Raw genomic sequence first — 21,277 nt, forward strand, 5'->3', positions numbered from 1 at the left:
TGAGGAATTAAGATAATGGTTCAATGTTTACCAAATGGCGGTGTAGGAAGGTGGCTACCTGACTATGGTTACCCCAGATTTTTTGCCTTGTATTTAGCTGGTTTTTTGACTTAGTTGGCCTGGTTCCCTGCTAATCAGGGCCCCTGGCCATCTGCTCTCTCTGTAAAATGGATTCCATGTACCCTAGGTACATACCACAATTGGAAATGGAATCCTTGTCAGCCCCTGTACCATGCACTATAGGTGCCCAGGGCATTGGTGCCACCAAGGCCTACCAGGGGCTGCAGCATATCTTTTGCCACCCCTGGCTGGTCCTTAAATTGACACAACTGGCTGATCACTCAGCTGGGGCAAGGTGGTGTAATCACCCCTTGCTTAGATATAGTATACCTATATCTAAATCTATATCTGGACACATAAAAACCTGTGAGCCACTCCTATGGAAGGCCTTATCAATCCTGGAGGCAGAGTGCGTGGTTTAATGTGAGATGGAGCTCTAGCATGAGCTGAGCCTGTCTGCAGCTGTCGGGAACAACTCCCTAGGCTGTTCCGGGATAATGCCATACCATATACTCTTAAGTGCATTTTAATCCTCGCGGTTATATAGCAACTTTGGTTTGGCTTTATCAAAACATGTCGTGTAAGGTGTCATACGATTTGGAATACTATCCCCTCGCCAGTCCTGGCGACGGGGATAGCATTCCACCCCTCTAGAGGGAGAAGACATGTTACTTTACTGAAATGCGGTTAATTTCTAATAGGACCTCAGATCCACAAAATGGATGCTTCTGCCACAGACACAAGTCTGACCCCCTGAAGCTGACCGAAACTCAGCCAAGGGGGCCTGGACAAAGGGTTTCCTGTCGCAGGGAGGTGTCACACCCCCCCAGACAGGAGATAGTGGATTGTAGCAGGGAGGTTTGAAAGGAACCAGACACTGCTTGGGGCGCACACGGCTGCCCCTTGCATAATCCGGCCAAACCGGTTCTGGGGCACCCCAGCCCCCGACCCAGCGCGGCCTGGATCAAAGGAAAGGGGTGTACCACCCCCTTCCTGGGTCCCACCCATAGGAGGGGACCTAGCAGGTAATACAGCCCCCTAGATTAGTATAAGATGGGAGCAGTGCCAAAGCACTTCAGATTATCCTGATGAAACATAAGAAATGAAACTCTGGACCCTTCGACATCCTACTCAACGTAGAAGACTGAAGAATCTCCCTTGTGGTCAAGGAGTGACCACCCTGTGCAAACAGGCACCATCCAGCCCTCGACGTCTGCTTTGTTGCAGTTCCCGCCGGAACTCGAGCAACAGAGATTGACGAGATCAAGCTTGCTTGCCTTCCTACAGCCCGATTCACAGTCCCTGCAGAGCTGAGACCCGTGGAGTCGACTGGAAGCGTGGGGCACGCCATCTTGAAAAGACCACGAGACGCTGACCGTGCAGCCCACGAGTGACCCTCGAAGCTGTACACCGGGGTTTGAGAAACCCCAACCCTGAGCCACTCTTGCACCGAAGTTCACCCCTCTACACTCGACGAGTGCTGCGTGGGGCCCTTCTGCTTCTTTTGGCTCAACGCATTGGCCTGGTCACTTGCCAGCCGGCTTGTGGCCCCTGTGCCGACGAAATTTGAAATACGACTTGTGATTCTGGGTGCTCCAGATTTGCACCAGCTCCCCTGAAATGGAGCCCCCACTCTGACCCTCCGGGTCCGAGTGAGAAGCAATCTTCCAGTTCCGCGTGGATTGCTTTTTCCAAGTGTTGTTTGCTCCAATCTTGAAGCCGACAGCGCCGACGGCGAGAGCTTGCGTGGGACAGATTGTGACCTGCTCCTGGACATCACAGATGTCCCAGAGCCCACGTGACAGCGGAGAGAAGCTCCTCGACAACCACCTGATTGCGCCTACATTGCCTGGTTCCGTCCTGGTTCCACCCTGGTCACTGCTGAGTGACCCAGACTCTGTCCCCTCTGCTTTCAGGTACTTTTCGTCTTCGATCCACCCTTGGATCCCACCGGACACTTCTCCTTCACAGCGCCTGCAGCCTCTTCAGCTTCAAGCGCCAAGAACCAGCGTGACGAAACCCGACACTACTTCGACCCTGTGCACCCGCTTCCTGTGGGTGAGGTAACATTGCAACGCCGGTGTTCCCACACTGGTACACACCTCTAGGGTCTGTGTCTTAAGTTTTGTCTTTCTAGGTTCAACGGAAGTGTCCTAAAACTCTCTTTGTGTAACTTTTACGCACCTTTGACTAACATTGGTGCATGCGTGCACTTTCAGCGCTGCACCCGAATCCCGCGGGCTTTTCCCGACTTCAGCATTCCTTGTCCCGACTGCTCTCAGCGATTCCCTAGGCCCTAGGCCTAACCACTGCTCGATTGGTATCTCTTATACCACTTGTTTAGTATATGGTCTGAGTGGCCCCTCGCCCTCATCCATAATTGTGCAACTTTGTATGTTATACTGTGCTTTTGATTTAACGCTTGTACCCCTTTATTCATAAAGAGTACTGGGGATTATTCTTAGAAATAAATACATATATTTTTATAATATATACTTGTGTGGTGTCCTTTCATTTGATATTACAGGCCTGTGATTGGTAAAACAGCTCGCTTAACACGACCTCTTGAGTTAAGCCTTTAAGGCTGCTTAGTCTATGCTACCATTAAGATAGCTTGTCTACAAGGTTGACTTACAACCAGACACCATAAGGGGTTATTTGGACTGATACAAGGTGGTTCCAGAATTGGAAACATCATATATCAGGCCAACTTCTCACAGGCGGCCACTAGGAGAAAGACTTGCTTGACAAGTTGAAATGTCTCTGATCCATTGTTGCTAATAAACTGACACTTGCACTCCAAGCCTGACAGTGAGTATTTCATTGTTGTGGAGTTTTGACAGTTTAATACATATATAGACATGTATTACTCTGGTGGCAATAGCGCCAGAGTAGTTATAGATTGGTCAGACCCTACATAGGAAAGACATTTTTTGTTTTCTCAATAAGTTTGGTGCTGTTCTACAAATCTGCACGAAATTTTCTAAACAAATTAACATTCAACCACTTTGTGTCCTTTATGAAAAGCTTCATACTGATCCATCAAGCAGGGGCTAAGAAAAATGGGAGTTCCTAAAACATGGATTGCCTATTTGAATTCCCATAGAAATGTTTGGTCTCTGATACAGAAAAAACAGCTGAATAGAATTACAACTCATTTTTCAGAAAGTTAGAACTTTACTCAGAAAGCATGCTTTTTATAATTTGGTATAAGTAACGTAATTTAGCATTTAAAGAGGTGCTCTGGGTGGGTATGAATGGTTAACCATCAGAAAAGGTTTGTAATACCTGGACCATTTGTGTCCAAGTTTGATTTGATTGACCAATATAAAGGAATTGGTCAATCCTGATTGGCTAGCCACAACCTGAAGAATATGTTGTAGCAGCCTTTACAGGACTCAGGGACATGGTCCTTGCATCCTGCCAATGAATTTAAAGAAACATAGAAGGCTGCAGGGTGAGCCCACCCTGAAACTCAGGGCCATTGGATGGGCTCGCCCTTGGCTGGCTGGCCTCAACATAGGCAACATGTTGTGGAAGCCATTACAAGACTTTGTGACCTGATCTGCGTTGAAATGCATTGTAGTGAAAGGCTGTTTTTGAGGGCCCTAAACATGAACATATATGACGAGTGATAATAGGCTTTAGTCACAATATAAATCATTTGTCAGTGTTACAATACAAATTTTAGGAATTGTGGTGTATTAGAAGATGATTTTACCTTGTGAAAAAAATGCCAATCCTCTGCCGCGGATTGATGAATCATGTTTGGAAGAAAACAGTTTTCTCCCATTATTTTCTATTACAGGTTATGGAACGTGCTCCAGTAACTAAAATGCAAACACATTTTTTCTTACTTCACTCTGTATTCCTCAGCTTTGTGATAACAAAATTTGATATACTGAGTACTTTCAACAGTAGCAGCAGCTTGTCAACTGATTCCCCAGAGTTCTACTGCAGCTTCACCACAGTGTTCTAATGAACAACTACAATACTAAAATTTTGAATTTATCACAAACATATGGCATGCCTGAACGCCATCTTGATGAAATAAAAGCTGTAACATTGAAAGCATTTGCTACAGAGTATACTGTAGTACAATGAAGAAATTAGGGATTTCTTTTTGATAAAGAAATTGGGTTTAGTGCTCTGCAAAGCTAAAATCAAGGCAAATTTTCTATAAATTCTGAAATATCTTCCTCATCCATTTCAATAAAACAATCTGACATGCAGAGTGAAAAAATTACTCCTAATATAAGCAGCTGTCTATCAATTAATGTCTTATTGCTCCACTGCAGCTTCACCAAAGAGTATTAATTAAGCTAGAGTGCTAACATTTTGTATTCAATACAAAAGAGGGCACTCATTTATGCTGTTTTGTTGGAATATGAGCTGTTGAATTTGAAACTTTTCCTCAGGAGCAGACTAAAGTAGATGAGCCTTAATATGTTAATGCAAGTATGAAGCCAGTGGGTTAAACATTTGAGGAGAGGTATGGGATTACTGTAGTGTAAGACATAGTGTATTTATAAAGGGGCCAAAAACCACTAATATGGAAGGTCTCTGCATAAGTACAGCATCCCCTTTCTACACATGCTTTCTCATCCTACCCATCTTCTCAACAGCTCCCAAATTTTAAAATAGCAAACAGTTTGTTAGAGACAATTTGTGTGGAAATACCACCTTGTTGCACTGCATTGCGTGAAAGGAAAAGGGCAGGAATGCACTGTATTTAACATTATACAGCACATTTTTTTATTTTCCTTGCACTGGTGCACTATGTGCAGCCTAGCACCAATACAGGCACCGTTGTGCCTGCAATGCAGACAGGATAGTTTTTTTGCAGGAAGGATCACCTTCTGGCCCAAATCTATTTTCGGAGGTATTTTCCTCTTTCTATGTGTGCTGCAGGATGCGTCCAACCTTCACTGCACATAGCCCAAGGACTTGTGTAGCAGCGGTTGGACATTCATGATCAGTTTGGCGCTAGGACAATTTAGAGTGTTATGTTAAAGTTAGGTTTTGAAATGAGACAAGAACTAATGTTTAAAAAAAAAACACTGTAATATTTGTTATGGTTTAGTCAATTAATTAAACTTGCATCCCACCATGCACTGCTTAGGACCTCATATATAACCTTAGGGGCTATGGTACTCATTAGTTCATGATTTCTTTGGAAGTGTGTTGCAGTATAAGCAGTTGGCCATGTGATGTGCTTGAGTTACTCTAAGGCTGGGTGGAGAACATTTACACCTGCTTGATATCAGTAGGGCTTTAGCAATTTAAGAAGTATATTTTGTGAAGTATAATTGTCTTATTCTCCCAAACTCCACCTTAAATTTCTCTAAACTTCTCCCATTTAGTGGTACGTGTGATCCCATTTTCCAGCCACTCTCCATTATCTTTACCATATTTACTGCAAAAACGTATACTTACATGTGTGGAAATCTCTGCACACAGGGCAAAGACCAAAATATAGAAACGATGGACACAGTGGAGGTCTCTGGCCAAAGGTTTGTGAATTTAATGTAATAGTATGTGAATAGTACTAATTTGTACAACTTTATGAACCAATAAAAGTAGTTTGTGAATCAGGCCCCTTGTGTCCATCCCAGCAAAAATTTGTTTAGGTGCAACTTGGATGGATTTGAGTGAGTACACTAGAGAAACTCCATAGAGTTCAGATTATCCTTCATTCTGACTTCTGAAATTCAGAAACAGATGTTGCTGGTGTCATCCCCTGTGCTAGTTCACAAACAGGCTGCCTTGCACCACTCACAGGCTCACACCGTGGTACAGAGATGAGTGTGTACTGTCTAGCCTAAGATTTGTACTGGAGGCATATCGTTTCAGTGCAAATTCTCATGTGCACTCTGAAGGTTCCAACTCATTCGATATTGGTTGTGCAGACATAAAATGTGTAATTTCTTTTTTGAGAAATTGACATCCCCTTTTGATACTTCTGCTTCATGTAGACATTAGGATTTGACACAAAGACTAGGCTGGTTATCTAAGTAGATGAGGCTTTGCATCAAGACCTATGTGTTGGTGCTAGTCCACCCAGTTCCACTCCTTGGCGCAGAGTAACGTAAAGCAAAGTGTTTTTTGTACTGAGAAAAGGGCACCTTCTCTGCAGAAAACAACTTTTGCTCTGGGTAGTTAACGCCCTCTGCACTTTGAATTAGTTTGTGTTGATTTGTGCTGGTAAATGTGGGCCAAGGTGTATTATCAATACTTCCTCCAGCAGGATTACCTCACGGCCTTTCTACCAAATAGTTCCATATGTTCATGTACCTAATACTTGTCACTTTAGCTCATGAAACTAATGACCCTCTTCCATCTCCGATGAGACATTTGAAAACAAATGGTGTTATTCAAGTTCCAAAAATAGCCAAATTGTCCAGCTCTCTAATTATCCTTTAGAAATGATTGAGAAAAGGTGAGTTAAATTTTGAGAATGATTCTCTACAAAATAGCAAAGCTGATAAGCAGACCTCGTGTATATTTTGGACAGTACTGAAGTCTACAGCTCCACCCACGTGCTGATTTCAACTGACAAAAATCATACCCAAAGATTAATGGTAAAAAACCTGAGATTATGGATAAGTAGGCTCAGTTTGTGAAGAAGTGAAATAAAGAACAAACACCAATTCTTCCCTCATCTGTTTTCTTTCGCTTTATACATTTTACCCCATTTCCAATGAAGTTTCTTCTGTCTATCTTTGCTCTCGGGTTATTTTCAGATTTATGAGTAGATTTCTTTCAATACCATTCTTAATGCACGGCATCTTAAAACATGCTGTGCCATGCGCTTTACTTACCATAATTAGAGGAATGTGCGCACTAAACTCACATAACCCATCCAAGTTCCTGGTTTAGAGTTTAAAATTATATGAAGTAAAATTCAAAATGAGCTTGCAAATGATGATTCTTATTGGTGAATATTTACATATTCATATTTGATTTCGCAAGCTCACTTCCTGCCTAAAAACATTGCTCACCACAAACTCTTTAAATTGAAATTAGCTGTAGTCTGGAAGGAGCCACGCCACTGTGGTAATTATAGTTAAGCATGAGAAACTGTATTTTAAAGCTTCGAATTTCACTGCGCACATAAGAGTTGAGCTTTCTGCCCAATCCATCAAAAAATGCACTTGGCTCCGTGTAGCAATCCAAGACCATCCAGATACATTGCCTATTGCCCGTGAATGAGACATTTTGCAAATGAGTTGGTTGGGTCGCATTGCTGCGTGGGAGCCATTTTGGTCCCGTAGAAACTTTGCTTTAAAACCTTATTGCAAGCATGGAATAGGTTGTGCTCCTTAAAATGATGCATTGAATGATAATTATATGTTCACAGACTTGGATCGCAACATCAAAACGTTGCTGAGAGGCTCATCTGTTAAGTATTCCGCATGTGTCCCACAAACTCGCACAGCTGATTTACCTGTTTACTTTTTGTATTGTAATTAATTAAAAAAGTTACGACTTAATTGTATTGTATTATCTGAAGTAAATAGACACGTTTCATAACACAATTGTAACTGATGACTGTCATTGAGGAGGAATCGTTTATTTACTTAATTCTATAAGAATAATGGCATTGGTGATTAGATTGCCTACAATGAAGAGTACACTTCACTTGAATGAAACCTTACTCGAGCCCAGGACAAAAAGAAGTCATCCAGGAAATTTTCTTTCGTAGATGGATTCGCTAAGCCCCTGATTAAAACGTTAGGAATGTCCTTCTATGTAATTTCTCATGTGTTTGAGCTAGAATTCTGACTTTTTAAAATTCACAGAAAATCCATGGGTAGTTCTTGAAAAGTATAGGAGTCATAGCTTCCAGCATTACTCAAATGTGCTAAAATATACAGCTACGGAAACAAGCTTTGGCATTGCCAATAGGTCTCACCATTGGGACAGTCTAAGTGTTTAGCTATGCACCTTTAAAGTAATTTCTGTTTAAGTACTGATTTACAACTCGTCTTTCCAACAGCATACGGGAGGAAAGGCATAGAGAAGCCTTTAGCAAAAACAACACAATTTTAAAATATCCAATTGCATGGAATATTATTAAGAAATGAAAGCTTTGGCTATGAATATAAACATGTTATAATTATGAATTTGATGTTTGTCCTCGTGGGCTGTTGGACACTCATTACGTATAAAAAGTGAAGGGATTGCTATGTCTTTTTTACATTGTTAATTACCATGGAGAGGGTAGAGTTCATTGTGGGCCGAAACAGCAGGCCTTAGGCATCAGATTAATGTAGGGGTGGGAGGAGGATGAGGAGCAACAAATTCGTAACCCTTGAAATGGAAGAAGGAAGTTTGTTACGCAACATCGGAACATGGGATGGTAATGGAGAGAGAGGGGCATTTAAATAAAGAACTCTGAAAGGATGCACACAAAGCCAATGTTTGCCCCCCAAAAAAGTTCAACTAAGAAAATGATCAATTCCATAAACGCATGTGTTGTCATTGCTTACACGAAGTTGAGAGCATGTGTGACTAACACAATAATGAATGTTCTGCCTTTCCCAAGATACAACAGAAGTTTCTTTTCCAAGGTCTGTTGTTGGCACAGCAAAGTCATTTGTGGCATAGCACTGATTAACAACTCACCTTTACAATGCAACGCAGGAAAGAAGACATAACCAGAGGTAAAATGCACAGCGTACCTCCACTCCTGTTGAGCCAGTGGTGTTTTTATGCACTCCCAGGCCAAGTGCACAGAGAGGGTGCATGCAGCACTAGGGGGACGATTAGGATGGCGGACGGATGCGTGACCGCTGGGCTGGAGGTGGCGGAATAATGCACCTTATCGTCCACCAGCAGCGGGCCTTCCGTCCGCCATATTAGGAAGGGGAACTGGGCACATTTACCGTCTGCCGCGTAAAAACGTGAACCGCCGCGGGAACACACCAGACACCACGGCAGACGGAGCCAATCCAGGCTCACAACCGTGCGGAGTGACGTCCCGACCGTCCGCAATATTACGATGTTGCAAACAAACCAGAACACCACAGCGGAAACACCGACGGTAAAGCATAAAACATTAACGGTGGAAGCACCACAACGGAGAGGGAAAGCATTGCCACGAGACCCACCGCACGGACCCGAGCACCATGGCCCCAGCCCTACATGCCTTCCTGGCCCTGTTCCTACTTCACTACCAGCAAGTCATGCACCGTCGTGGACGCCGCCACAGGTACGCAAGCATGCAATAAACACATATGACGCCACAGCATGCATGAACACTGGTACCTGTCCACGCCAGACACCCTGGTGGGGACGGGAACACACACAAGTGCACACACACCAGTCCCACCTCAGCACATTCACCACCCGCATCAGGCACCCGCCGCCCACGCAACACCACAGCCAGTCCACGGACGGACTCCGCTGCACTGTCGGCGGTTGGGCCTGTTACCGTGGCCACTCCATCCGCGGCGGACGGGTTTTCTATGGTTCCGTCCGCGGTCGGCAGTCTTTGGAGACATCCGTCCACCGCGGTGGGGTTTTGCTGGAGGGGAATCCTAAAAGCCCTGCCGGTTTCCCCACGGTGCGGTCGGACGGTCATTTCCCGCAAGACTGGTGGTCCGGACGCTTTCCGCCCGCCATCCTAATCAGCCCCTATGTTTTTTTTGTTATAAGCTGCAAGCATTTGTGACTCTGTACTGCAGTGAACATGCTATCAGTCTGCTGCGCAGAATGCCTATTTCACCCATTGAGGCGCAGGCTCCATGCTTAATTAATATTAATAAAGGCAGGAATGGTCTGTGCACCTAGGTGCACACAGCAGCAAAGGACAGCAGCGCTCCAACACTGCAGTTAAGTTTCTCTGTTTAATATGGTAGGCGAGGAACAACTGATTAAGTAAGATTAGGGGAATTTGTGCCATGCACCCTCCCCGTGTCTAAAAATTAAACTGCTGTCTGTACTGCAACCAGTTCTCATGGCACGCTAGGCAAATCGCTCACTTTCACCGTTCCTAAAAATGAATGCGTCATCTGGACTGCAACCAGTGCTCATGGAAAGCTAGGCAAATCGCTCACTCTCCCCTCGCCTAAAAATGAATGCTTCTGTCTGTAATGCAACTAGTGCTCCTGGAAGCTAGGCAAATGGCTCACTCTCCCTGTGCCTAAAAAGGAATGCACATGTCTGTACTGCAACCAGTGCTCAATAGAAAGCTAGGCAAATCGATCACTCTTCCCAAGCCTAAAAATAAATGCCTCCATCTGTAATGCAACCAGTGCTCACTGAAAGCTAAGCAAGTTGATCACTCTTCCCGAGCCTAAAAATGAATGCGTCCATCTGTAATGCACCGCTTATGTAAAGTGCTCCGATAACTTCGGGTTGGGTTCATGCTATTTACAACAGCAAAAAAAAACAAGCATGAAGGGCACCTACTATGGCTCTCTCTGTCCACCATGCTACAGAGCGGTGTGGACGACGGTGGATCAGCTGCTACAGGGGAGAAGGGGAGGTGGGCAGGTCTGAGGCCGGCAGCAGCTGTAGAGGTGATTCTATGAATACCAAAAGTAGTAAGTGCATTCTGTGAATACCAAAAGTAGTAAGTTTAGGATTTTGTCTTAAGTTAATTCTGTGAATCAGGCGCAATGATCTGTAAACCAATTGGGGTTTTGAGACCAGGAGAGTGCTGTCAGCGAACAAAATGCATCGCCATGTTGGTCCTGCCCAGTGTTTGAGCATCACATACACAGGATTTGACGTAAACATCCACTCCATTGATGCAAAGTGGAAATAATATAGGCGCTAGGGAGCAATCCTGTCGGACTCACTTTGGATTCAAAATGATCTAGTGAGCTCACCAGTAGTGTTCCAACAGATCTTTGCTACATTTCTTTCATGCAGACTAATTAGTAAAGGTAAGGTTCCATATTTAATACAATAGTCCACAATAAATGTCGAGGAACAACGTAGGTAAACAAACATCACATTTTGTTTTTTCAGGAACACAAACTTGGTCAGTAGGAGACAGAACCTGAATGCTTGGTCTGTTGGGACCATTTTCTTCCTGAAGCCAGTCTGTCAGATGTAAAATTATCTTGTTCTCTTCGGCCCAGCTCTTGATTCTTGAGAGCAGAAGGCTTGAGAATACTTTTTAAATTTTATCAAGACCTAATGGGGCTAAAGTTTGCGGAGTCTTAGCTACTGCCTTCCTGAAAAATGGGCAGAATCTCAGCTCCCACCCATGAAGCGGCACGGAGACTCCCTGTAGAATTGTATTGCTGATGAGGGTATTATAGCAACCCCATAAGGTGGGGTCCGATTTATTAGCAGGGATCCCAATAAGACCTGTGGCCTTGCCAGAATGTTGCTTGTTTATGGCTTCCATAGCCTCTTTTAATGAAAAAGGGATTAGATCATGAGGTCCACCATGATTACATCTGGATGTAAATATCATTAATCCTCCATTATACAAGGTTCTGTAGAAGTGGTAATTTTGTTGTGTCCAGAAGTTCTAATTTTCCAGAATTTTCATTGGCCCTTTTTCCTGACACCAGCAAGGAATTTGTTCCAATTCGCTTTTTCCCATTCAGATTTTTTGGCAAAGATTTGTAATGATGGCTTGCGCTGTTGACCTCTGCACATGATCCCATCTTGATGGAGATATCTTTGCCAGTCTGCAAGCTTTGTTGTGCATTACCTACATTTAATGGGGGGTCTCTGCTGGCTCTGGATAGGCCTAGATAGTAGTGGCACTATAGATGCTATGAGGCTGTGGAAAAGAAGGAGAGCTCTCATCTTGGACTAAAGTGTATTTTAAGGCAGTTGATATTAATGATAAGGCAGAGACAAAAAGGAGTCCAAGAGGAATCCCTAAAGATAGTAAGACTACCATTTTAGAACTGTGAGCTTGTGAAAAATATGTGAATATGTAATTAATTTGGAAACAGGCTTGTCATGTCTCTGAGTAAGGTGGGCCTCATATGCATTGGAGACTACCTTAACCCTAAAAGCTGTAATGATATTGACAAGAGAGCATGAATAGATGTTAAAAACCATAGGCTCCACATGTGATGACCAATGAGTCTCAGAGATTGGATGGGAGAGCCGAAGATTGATTCCATCAGAACAAAAGAGGTAAAAAGGCTCCGCCAGTCCCCTGAAGACCCACTTCCATAATACGCTGGACAAGATTAGAATAGTCAAGGATATCATATACAGTGGAAATGCCAAGCTAGATGAGGGAAATGGGAATACACTCATCTGAGCCTAGTCTGAGATCATCCAAGGGAGAAAACTAATGCTGTCATGATAGCAATCGTGAGGAGAAACATATACGTCTATAATTGGCTTCCCCAGAGAGATTGTCTGTGCTTTATCAAAAGGGGTTTGATGATCCTAATTAAAATTGTACTACGGTGACAAATGGCACTAAGGTCCGACGTCAATGCAGGTATTACTTAGGGGGTTAAAGGCTTAAGATTCATAGCTGGACAAATAACATCCAAGAATCATGCTTTAAACATAAAAGCAATGCAGTGCATGAGTCAATGGCTACTGAACATCTGGGAGATATTATTATGGATCAATTGAATTTTGTCCTGGAAAAAAAGTAGCTTATGTGTCACATAGGATCAGAGAGGCAGGACTAGTCGTTTTTAGAGCTGTCAGGGAATGTAAGCTGTACTACTACTTGAAACAAAGCTCTAGAGAAGTTAGAATTTTGTGTAATAGAATCACCAATAAAGATAGCTTTAGCAGAAAAGAGACGCTGAGCTTCAAATGATGGTAATAGACTGCACAAGTAATTTCTGATTAAGTACAATGCCACAACCATTCTGAAAACAACACCTTTTGTCTTATGTTCTTCAGTTTAGAAGACAACCCAGGGCTCTAAGTTCTGTTGAGTCTTACATTGTTCCTCCTCTTAGGAAGAAGTTGATCAAAGGCTTGAGAAAGGCACTGATTAAATTTGATGCAGAATTCATCGAGGTCAGAGAGGTCACCAAAAGTCTACACGGTTGGCTGAAAGAGAATTTTCCATTCAGATAATAAAATCCCCCAGGAAAATGTTTTGGGAGCTTTATTATTACACCTACAAGGTAAAGGAGGCTATATGGGAAAGCCTTAGAAACAATGTAATTTATTAGAATGAAATTAAGGCTAAACCTCCACACTTTGAAGAACTTCTATGACAGTGAAGCGTTGAATATCATTGGAGTACAGCAGTCATGATGTGAGGACCACAGACCTTTTGAAGTGTAATTTTGGTGCAAAAAATCTAATCCCAGAAGTTCCCTGAAATTAGGGAGTGGGTTTTTCATTGCTATTTGCTAACAGACTGAATGTTATTTAAATCAGCAGACACAAAGGCACTGGAAGGATCATGGCAGCACAGACAAAGGTGAATCAAAATTGGAATTGTGAAGTGAAGCACCATGGAAAGCATGGCCAAGCGTGGATGTCATTTAGGGGTCGCCAAGGGTTCACCCTGGCTACCCCTGGCACTGCTTTTGCTACCCCTGGCCTAAGAGATGGTCAAATCTGTGCATGGAACACAGGGGCAGCTCTTTCTAAAGGATTCTGTTCAGAGCTCCACTTGCATGGTTTCTGTCAACTTTTGAATTATACAAATAGTGAATAATATTTTTTACTACTAGCAGTGACGGCTCGCACAGATAAACGAGGTGAAGTGGGACAGGGGCATGGCAGGGTGGGGGTTGTGGAATTCAACATATATCAGTCTAGTGAGAAGTAAATAAATAAATAAATAAATATAACCATGTACCTTGCGCTCGCCGCATGATGCGGCGAGCGCAAGGTACTGTGGTTTTATTTATTTATTTATTTACTTTGACTATCCTGTCATATGTCGAATTCCACTACCACCCACCCCTCCCCGCCCCCGCCCCACCTCACCGCCTCACCGGGCTTACCTGTGTGAGCCGCACCTGACTACTAGCGTAATATAAAATGAAGTACATTAGCTGGTATATGACCCTATCTGGAAGTTAAGGTAAGTAAAAATTGCTGTTAAATGTATGTTGTATGCATGCTTGAGGGGGCGAGTGTGTTTATGTGTGCATGAGTATGTGAATGTGTTAGTATGTGTAAGCATGTGTGTGTAGGTCAAAGTATGGCGTGTGATGTCACATTTGCTACCCCAGGCATTTTGGTGAGTCGACGTCCTTGTGACCAAGGTGAAGTGCTCCACAGATACGATAGGAGAGTGAGCATGAATTTGTTTTTGTGTTTATTAAGGTGATGTAGTAAACCAGGAAGGGAAAAGTAAACCTAAATTTGAGCAAGGTAACACATTCATAGTGGAGAGAGCAGCATCTCCTGCTATTTCATGCAGTCTTTTTGTGAAAGAGTTCCCATTTGCTTTCCGCCAGGTTACCTACTGCATGAATGCACAGAAGTTAAGAGCCTTTCCCCAGCACTTGACTGAGAAGGCTAGAGTGCTGTTATCGATTGTTCGAAGAAACCGAAGATGGTGGGGGTGGAGAAGAGGAAAGACAAGAGAGCCTATGTGAAAAGAGACTAAAAGTAAGTGCGATATCTGTTCCTGTCAGAGAACAAAAATTCTCTGATTATGCAAGGTTCATGAGGTCCTGTGACATACAAATACACAAAAATAATATAACTTAAACAAAACAAAACATTATGATAACGACATTTAGCACATGCATCAAAGAGAGGAGGTAAAAGTCTCCTCTTTAAGTCATGCTGTATCAGCTGTGTGTTAATTCAAACAAAATGACGCGGTGGGTACTCAATGGCCACTGCAAACTGATGGACAACCAAGCTGTGTTTTCAAACCACACACTTTCTTACCCTTGCCATAGGTCAAGAAGACTACATGTAGAAATTAACTGGGGGGACCTCACGTAAATTATGAGTCAGGATAAGTGAGGATGTGAGCAACATTAAGTGGCTTTGCGTGGCCAGAACGGATTTTGCGACAGTGCTGCGCCATTAAAGTTATGCAACCCAGACACAAAATCATGGTAAATTTGGGCTTAGATTCACTACATCTTACCACCATAGTGAAAGTAAGGAATGCTTTCAGCTTTGAAAAAGAGGTGAAAAATGAATATCCCCACCCATAGGCCATTACACCATCACCAAGAGGACTGCAAAGTTGCAGATCAGCACACACTGAACTGCGAAATTTTCTCCGCGGACAGGAAGGCAAATGAAAATACAAATGATTTGTTTGAACAACAATGGTTACAATTCCTCCGAGTAAGGGTAAATCACCATGCATTCAATTTAGATTGCATGATATGGTTAAATGTAGCCTAGTGCCAAAGAAAACATAAAGCCAGTTCTCCTTCAGCCCAATATAGGGCCATCATTTATTGTCAGTTGCCTAGCCCGATTCAGGTACAAACAGCAGCGTGCCCCTAAACATGGATTATAGCTTTGGGAATAGTCTCAAACCGTGCAGATGTTTGCCCATGTCATGAGGTAAAAGCTGGACAAAATTGTTGAAGCACATAATGCAAACAGCAAATTGGAGCTCTCCACAATGAGAAAAATGAAAGGATTTACTGCTTTATGACCAGGGCTACTGCAATTATGTGACTTGTGGCAGTGACTTTCTTGTCGTAATTATGGATTTGTTACAATTACCACATAATCTATCACCTGCTGCATAGGCTGCCGATTTTAACAAACTGATCAAAAGTTACTAAAAAGCAGTAGTTCGTATTTCAGAGCAGTGGAAGGCCCTTTGCAAAGGTTCACTGGTCCTCTTTCTGTTGTTTTTGTGCTGTATTTGGATGTTAAACTGGTACTAATTGTGTTTCATGGTGCCATTGGAATGGAATTATGTGTTAAGGAATGTTGATGTAGAATGTTGCTTTTTGATTGGGAATCATGGGAGGCTGCCTGGGGAGCTTACAAATAAAGATACCTTCTAATCCACGTAGACATGTCATTGTCATTTCTACCTGAGTAGCCACTACATTGTGAGGAAGATTTGGGTCCCCAGCTGCAGATCCATGCTGTACAGAGAGCACTGTATTAAGGAAATGTCTCTTTTTGCATGTTCAGCCCCACACTTTTGGACTGACGCTGCTGGTTTTTTGACTCTGAGAGTGTACTGAGGCCTGCTGACCAGACCTTAGTGCCAGTGTTCTAACACATTACAAAGTGTATATCGAATTAGCTGCACTCAGCTGGCAGAAACTGACTTACTTATAAGTCTTTAGTGTATTGTACCCAGGGCATGAAAGGCAGAGTGTCCACCCATGGCTGCAGCACTGATTGTGCCACCCAGTGTGTGACAGAGTACAACATATCTCCCAGCCTGCCACTGCAGGCTGGAAGGGCAGCTTAAAACTGCTCGTTCAACTTTGCCATTCAAACCAATGTGAATGCCCCCATGTTCCTTAATAATATATGTCTTCCCTAAGGAAGGCCTTCTGAGCCCTATTTCAGGGAGCTGTATATTATTAAGTGGGACATGATTTTGTTCTAAAAATGTTCTAACAGCAAAGCTTCCAAGCTGTCGTTTGTGCTGTGAAAGAGTTAGTAGTCCCATTGGCAAACACAGAGTTACGGGCTGACCACTCAGCCTGGCTAACTCGTGAACGGGACTACTGAAATGGGTACTTCAAGGTATCAAATTAATCATGGCATTAAACCAGACTTGATGCCCAAGTCGAATTTAATGTCACTTTTATGGCAATGCAACTTTTATAAAGTTACCACTCTGTGACCCGGTTTGTCCAGGGGCCTCACACGATCACTGGCCACTAGACAGCTTTATGCCTCCCGGGGAGTCATGTGAATGACTCCCAGGGTTAGGAACAACAGCAGCCTGCTACAGGGAGAGGTGTAGCCTCTCTGGGCTTTGGCCCAAAAGGCGAGCTTCGAAGGTGAAGCTGCCTTTGGTGGGCAAATGTTATTCACACTCCTAAAGGATTACCCCTTTGTTCAGGTAGACAGGATGGTGGCAGGAATAGAAAGGGGAGACCAGTGCCCAGACCGGTTTTCCCGTGGACGTGTAGCCCCCAGGTAGCAACACCTCTAGGGTGGACTAACAAGCTCCTAAAATCTGAGGAATGGTTCAGGCATACTGAGAGTGGTTAGAATAGTGCACTCTGGGATTGCTAGGTACCACACATATCCAATGTCATCACAGGGTGGGAGGGATCCTGGTAGCCTACTGGCTACAAACTACATCATCCCCTTTCTGGGCATAACTATGGCAACCCTGGCACCCTGAACCTCAGATCAAGCCGTAACTGGAAAAGGAATGAAGAAGGGCTGCCCTGCTGACCCTTGGGCCAGGTAGAGAGAGTGTCACTGTTTAGCGGACTGCACCTGCCGCACCTTGGCCTAGGGAAGAGAGGACTGTGCTTGAGGAGAAGTTGCTCCCAAGCCACACAATAAAGAAGTGATTCAAAGGGTCACTCGGTTGACCTCCTGGAACCAGCACCAGGGCCGTCAAAGCTGAAGTAGCTCAACTTGGTAAGTTAGTAGCCACTTCTGGAGACTTGCTGCTGACCATCGCCGGGCACTCAAAGAGACCGATCCTATCGGACCCAGGAGTGTCATCTGATCCCAGATTGCTCACCTAAGAGGGGTCCCAGCTTCTACCAAAGGATACCTTTGGAACTGCTGTAGACGGAGACCAGTAGGCCATCAGCAGCTGGCTGTCTATTGGCTCTAAGAAGACTTCGAGGGACCTCAATCTCTGTGGCCAACGTTGCTCCACCTGACTGAGAGTCGAGAAGTAACTGCAAGGACACCCCTGTTGGCGGCACAGCACCCAGAGCAGCCTTGATCATCCTCCATCTCATGCAGCATCAAGACCACTCCTTTGAAGTCTACTGCGGTTGTGCTGTAAAGGTCAGAACTGGACTGGGGAGGGTTTGGTTGCCAGGTAAGTGTCCAAATACTCCTTAATGTTTCCCCTGACCTTCTCCCTGTCAGATTTGGTAGCCCCAGTCAGGCCGGAGTAGCCCAACTCAGCTCTTACAAACTTTATGGTTACCAGTGCTTGTTTCCACTTGAACTGAGATTTAAGTTTCTTTAAAAATCTATATCTTCAGAACCCTCCAATAGATCTTGTTAATCATGGAATCTAAAAATTCATAAAAATATCATCTATTTTTATAAATTGGTGTTGGATGTCTTTCATGTTGTGTGACTTTCTCATTTCGTTGTTTGGTGCTGTTAAAGCCACAGGTACCCAGGGTTGAGCTAGAGGTTTTGGAGATGAGCCTGACTGGACCCAAGACAGTTTACACTCAGGACTCAGAGTAGATATCGGCGTCGGCAACCTAGTCCATTGAGCAATTTACTGTGGGGGGCCAACAGCTCTGTTTGGGTGATTTTTTACTGTTTATGGCACCAACTGAGGACGTTCGATGTAGCGCGATCACATATGCGTTTTGGATGCACAGAGTCTCTGTATCAGTGACACCATCTTGGATTAGAGAGTTATCACATCGGTGATACACAAATCATGGTTGTAAAGTTAATTTGGTCCCATCTTTGCATGGAATGGAGTGTATTACATTGGTGATATGCACTACGTGTTATTTGGTTATAATAATAATAATGACAGTATAAAGATGCCATTGAGGTGCATTACACCGGTGCATTGCATAACTGATATGCACACCAATACCAGCATAGACTGCAGGAAAGGTCAGTGGGTGGGCTGGTCAACTGAATAATGAAATTGGGATATCATCGAAAGTTGGCCCACACTGGTCTCTCACTTATGCTCCTTATTATTAGGAAACAGCCGACACAAAATCAGCAAGCCTGGAAGCTATACCCACAAACTAAGGAGAGCTATACGGGCAAGTAATATATTAGGAACAACTATTACCTGGCAGAAGCCAGCAACAGCCATAAAAAAACATAAACACCTTGTATGGGCCCACAAGAGAAAACACCAATAGCCTAAATGGGTTAAACGTTTTGACCTAGTAACAGGGAACAAACAGCAGCAATTCTGGCACTATGTAAACAATTTATGCCACTGCAAGAGTGAAAGGGGAAACTGGGTACACATGAACAAATTAATTGCCCATGTAAAGACCCTTTACACTGAAAAACCTGATAACTCAACCGGGCCAAAATCTATTTTCATCATCCCTGTACACGGCAATGGATGCAAACAAGGTCACGCAAATCACAAAGGCGAATTATGCATCGACACAGGGCCGGCTTTAGTACTGGTGGCGCCCTGTGCTACAATATTTGTTGGCTCCCCTCCCACCATGACCACCTCGCCACGGATTCCCTCACTACCATAATTTGACAATGCCCCCCAAGTGTCCGTACCACTGTCTCTTAGATTCATTTAGTTTTATTGTGCTACTCATACCAGTTTAAGGTGTCAGAACACTTTACATCAGACATACATTATATGGAGACAATCATACGTGTGCAAAGAGGTGTATAGGAAATGTTACAAAAGGCAGAGGGCTACATGTAATCCATACTGGTAGGCAGTATAGTTTAAGAGTCCTTGGTCTGGAAAAGCACAAATACAGAATTTAAAATGTAACACCATTGTTAGGGGTTTTCTTTAATAATAAGAATTGATTTCTACCTAAATGAACCCTGCTTGCAATATTAGGATAAGGAAAGACTGGGCAGAAAATATATGTAGCTCTAATATATTCCTTGCAGTTTGCATGCAGCTCTTGGAGGACAGTTAAAAGCTCACAGCTCTAAATTAGGATTTTACCTTTTAAACGGCGAGTAACAAAAGGATCTCTCTTACTAAACAATAACCCATTGACCTTTTTATAGTGTCTGAATGGGATACGTCACTCCATCTCTCCCCACCTTATCAAACTTCACTGGCTCCCAATAAAACTACGTATCCAATTTAAAGCCTTGACCTTGGCTTTCAGAGCCCTTAATGACCGAGGTCCGACATATCTCCAATGCAGAATGAGGTTCTCACAGTCGAAACGTAACCTCAGATCCAATCATCTACGCCTTATGATATCCCCTCGGTTTCGTCTTGCACGTACAGGAGGAAGGGCTCTCGCAGTGGTCACCTCTAAACTCTGGAACGACCTACCCACAGAGTTGAGATTCATGACTTCAGAACCCCTCTTCAGAAAAAAACTAAAGACCTGGCTTTTCTCCCAGATCTAGACCTAATCCACCCTCTCTTCCCCCCCACCCCTTCTGAGATTAATGTCTTCAGCGCCGGGACACCTCCGTCGGAGGTAGCTGCGCGCTTTATAAATTACTAAATAAATAAATAAATACTAGACATCGAGGGGAGAGCCTATGCAGGCACCCTATTAGAAGATTTTCGTCTGTGATTACTGGAGCTGGGGCTTCAGAGCTGCTGGTAAGTTTGCAGGCTCGGCAGTTGCGAACTACTGCGTCTACACTCTCCTCCAGATTAGGGAACCACACCTTTTCCCTCATTCTTGATTTCATTCTCCCGGTGCCTTGGTGACCTTCATGTGCGAGGACTGTGGCTTGCTCTTGTAGGTCTTTTGGTATTACAACTCAAGACCCTCTCAGGATGATACCGTTGTCTGCAGAACTTAGTTCATTATGAACCCTCCAGAATTGTCCCAGTCGATTTCTGTCGGCTTGAGACCATCCTTGGACATTTTTGAGGAATTTGTCCCACAAACCTTTCTTCAGAGCTTCAGCTACTCGTGTGAGGACTACATCACCATCCATGTGTGACTTGATCATGTCATCCGACATTGCACGAGGGCACGACCATTGGGAGATCATGTTGACAAACTCCTCGGTCAGCAGTTCTTGGACTACATCTGTCTCGGTGGTTAGCGCAGGATGACGAGACAGGAAATCCACAGGATTCTTTGCCCCGGGCCGATATGTGAGCTCCATTTGGTAATGTTGCAATTGTATCGCCTATCTCTCAATCCTAGGAGGTGGGTGAGGTGCTGTGCCTTTGATCAGCGGCAGGAGTGGTTGGTGATCTGTGACCACTCGGAAAGGGTTCCCGCTTACATACAAATGAAAATGGTTACAGGCCCATTTAACAGCCAACACTTCTCGCTCTATTTGGGAGTAACAAGCTTCTGTTGCAGTGAGTGCTTTGCTCGTGAAAGCTAGCGGGACCCAGGTGCCTGGGTCTGTCTCCTGGGTAAGTAGTGCGCCCAAACCAACAGGGCTGGCATCGACTAGCACTTCCGTGGGTCACATAGTGTCAAAATAGGCCATTGTGGTACTGTCTAGCAGAGCCGATTTCACTTGGTTGAATGCC

Source organism: Lissotriton helveticus, chromosome 2_1 (assembly GCF_964261635.1).
Source record: "Lissotriton helveticus chromosome 2_1, aLisHel1.1, whole genome shotgun sequence".
Classification (NCBI taxonomy): Eukaryota; Metazoa; Chordata; class Amphibia; order Caudata; family Salamandridae; genus Lissotriton; species Lissotriton helveticus.